Genomic DNA, 3,729 nt, shown 5'->3' with positions numbered 1-3,729 from the left:
GGGGGACAGAAGGCGCAGCGGCCGGCGGGCGGGCGGGTGGCTGTGCCGGGCCCGCCCTGCCCCGCGCCGCGCCGGAGGGGGCGGTTGTGCGGCCGCACCGAGCGGCTCCGCGCGCCTGTGCGCGCGTGTCCGTTTCTGCTCGCGTCTCCGCGCGCGCGCGCGCCCGTCCGCGCGCTCGTCCGCGTCCGCCCACGTTGTGCGCGCGTGTCCAACTCGGCGCGCGCCCGCGCGCTCGCTCCCCTCCGCCGGCGCGCGCGGCCGTCCCGTTCCGCTCCGCGCGCCCAACGGCCGCGCCGGGCGGCGGCTCCGCGGCTCGCGCACGTTTCCCGGGAAACCCGCTCGGAGCGAACCGAGCCGAGCCGAGCCGAGCCGCGCCCGGCCGTGCGCCCTGCAGGGCTTTGTGCTGGGCACCCCCGCCGCCCTCCTCCCCTCCCTCGGAGCCTCGCTCCTTTTGCACATTTTTACTGAAACCTGGCAGGCTCTGCAAGGGGAAATAGCTCACATCCCCAGCAATTTAAGTTGTTAAAATGCGTGTCTGCTCTTTAAAAGGGTGTTTGATAAATCCTGCCTTTTCTCACAGTCCCCAGGACTCAACACTCTAAAACTGAAAAAAAAAAAAAATAGTTAAAGAAATTGTTTCTAAGCAAGTAACCTGTTCTAGGTTTTAGTAAACAAAGTCTGCTTCAATGATTCATACTGATATCGGCATGGCAGAGGCGAGTGGGGCAATGGTGGCTGTTTCTGTTTAAAAAGAAAATTAGCCCAGCTGTTGAAAGCTTGTCAATAGCAGGGCGCCTCCGCGCTCAGGCTCTGCCCAGTTATCCCCCTTAGCCCCAGCTGGGCCGAGGCTTGCCCCAGCTATAACTTCAGTGGGTGTTTATCCAAGGCTGAGCAATGGCATCTGGGCCCTCTTCCCCGCCCAGGCACTGCAGGCTCTTCCTCCTTCCCTGCACTCCAGCTTGGTTGGGAGAACAGAAACCCCTGCCTTGGGCTGCAGAGTGCTGACCCGAGCGGCCATCGCACCGAAAACTTCAAACAAATGATCTACTTCCTCCTCTGTTTGCTTTGGAGTCGCGGCATCTGGACTTTGCGCTGGCGGCTGATTTTTTTCCCCTCCTCTGGTCTTCAAGAACAACTAAAATAACCAGCCGAGAGAAATGCCCACAGGGCTATTCTAGATTTTTTTTTTTTAATGATCATTATTATTATTATTTCCTTAAGGAGAGCAATCATGTTCTTCGAATTTCCTTCTCTTTAGAGTGTTTTTTTTCCCCTCGCCTTGGCCAGAAGTGAGGAGTAGACAGGGGAGTGAACAGCCTATTATTTTCTGCAGTTGTTTACTCGTTCTGTAGATGGTGCTTGTTCCCAGGGCTCTAAGCCTCTCTATAATTAAACCCAGTTTAATTGTTAGTTGGAAACGTCATTTCGGGGACTTTCCAAGAGTTACAGAGAAAGCCAGCCGAGATAACCATTTCACTACCGAGTCGCTCCCAGCCTGGTTTTTGCCCCGTTCTTCCTGTCGTCCAACCACGGCACGGGGCTGATCTTGGAGTGGGATTGCAGCCAGCCCAGGGCCAGCAGCCCCTCCACCAGGAGAACCCCTCTGCCCCTGCTGCTCTTGTGGTATTCGCTTCTCCCGTGTGCATTTGTTTTGGAAACTTGAGGTTTAAGGCTGCACATTTCCGCAGATCAAGTGGCAAAGGCTGAAGCCGAGAAGGAATTTTTTCCAGTGATTTAGCTTGGCAAACCCCGACTCCATGGTGGTCTGCCTTGCATTGCCTGCGCACATGCTCAGCTCAGGAATTTAGCTGCTCACCCCACCTCGTGGCTAAAAGTCAGAGCCCTCTGGGCCAGAGTGGGAATTTGTGTGGGCATGAATTCACACTGAGGAGAGGAATGAAAAAATTGGAGCCTTACACCGCCCGCCAGAGCCATGCCAGAACTTTGATAGATGCAAATGAATGAAGATAGGTAAATGAATAAACGAAAGTGAATTATTAAAGAAGATTACTGAAAAAGTGAATGAATGCAATGCCATGTTCAGTAGCCTTCTTGTGTGAGTCACTCCATCCAGGCCAGCGCATTCCAGCTGGGATACTACAGCTGGGCCTGGGAAGCAGGAATAAATGCCCAGAATCTCCCAAACCCTTCTCAAACTTGCCCTCAGCACAAGAGCTGTTTTTGGAGTCCTCCCCTTCTCTGGGTCAAATGCAAGCAGATGCCAAACTTGTCACAAAATACAGAGGGATAAGATTCTCCATTAGACCTGTGCACACATTTAGCAGAGGAATTAGAACCACTTTCCTGCACAAGAGCTGAAACAGGCCAGTGTGGCCAGAAGGTGGGGAAGAAGGGGGCAGCGAATGAAATTATAAAAGCAGGAGATTTAAAGGATTACTTTTTCCAATTGCATCTGTGTATAAAACTGTGGGCTCGTTGGCACGTGATGCTGGAGAGGTCAAAAGTATAAACCAGGTCAAAAAAGCAATTTGACAAATTTATCGAGTAAAAGTCCCTGGAGGTTTACTAAAGGCCAAGGCAGACCTCTGCAACATGTTGCTGGACAATGCACAGTAAAAGTATCACTCTCTCATCCCTATTTTTCCCCATAAGCATTGACTGCTCTTGGAGGTAAGAGGAAAGCCATAACAGACCTTTGGTCTGATCCAGTTTGGCACTGGGATGTTCAAATCAGCACTATCTTGTCCCAGAGCCGCTGAGCACGGGTTCACACGCTGGCCTCTGCTAAAGGGGAGAACAGTCTCATGGGGTGGCTGCACTCTTTGCCCAGTTTAACTCCCCACCAGGGTAATAAGAGGTTACTTTGAGCCCTGAGTGTAAACTGGATCCAAGTGCCAGCTTTGCCACAAATATATTTGATGATGGTGCAGCTCCTGTGGCAAATGAACAAGGTTGCTATCTTAAGACACCTGCACTTCCCCTCACCTGGAGCCATTTGGCACTTGGAAGCCTGCAGATCTGCTTGCGTCAGAGTTACTGAGCAAGAACTAGAGTACAAAAAAACCTGAATTGTTGAAAACAAGGTGGGGGTGGGGTGTTTTGGTTTATTCCCCCTCCTACCACTCAGTTCCCGAAGTTTCAAGGTAGGAAAGGGAAGTGCTTTCGTCACAAGTAACGTTTTCCCCTGTGAGTTTCAGATGAGGGGGGCATTTCACTCCCTTGCTCCCATGGGAATCCTCAGGTAAACAGGCATGTCTTGTCTGCAGTGGTGCTCCAACATACAGAGGCTGGGAACAGAGGAAGGACAAACCTCCTGACTTTATTTTTGCTGGGGGTGTCAAATGAACCAAGGCTTTCTGCAGTCACTATTCTATACATATCTTTTGGGTCTGATGCTATTTTTGTTGGCTGTGACCCTGGAGGTGTAGGTGTGGAAGTGCCTTTCTGCTGCTCTCTGCAAGCGGGTGTAGATGTTTCCTCTGTTCCAGGCGCCTCCTCAGACTCTGTGGCCTTTCAGGGGGAGTAGGCGGATGTCAGCGTGGCCTTTCCCCACCTGTCTGTAACTTTTTAATACTTCTTTTTATTTTGGCCTTGCGCTTCTTCCATGGAACATCTCTGGGTAGCCACTGGGAGGTGTAAATGGCTTGGGATGGAAACCACAGCTTGTAGGTGCGCCCTCTGCCAGGCTTTTCTGGCACCCGAGGAAGTCAGGTCTCTGCCTGCTCCCAAGCAAAAGGGATATTACCAGCTGCTCGGTGAGAAAACAAA

Source organism: Lonchura striata, chromosome 5 (assembly GCF_050655825.1).
Source record: "Lonchura striata isolate lonStrDom1 chromosome 5, ASM5065582v1, whole genome shotgun sequence".
NCBI lineage: Eukaryota > Metazoa > Chordata > Aves > Passeriformes > Estrildidae > Lonchura > Lonchura striata.
This window is presented reverse-complemented; position numbering follows the sequence as displayed.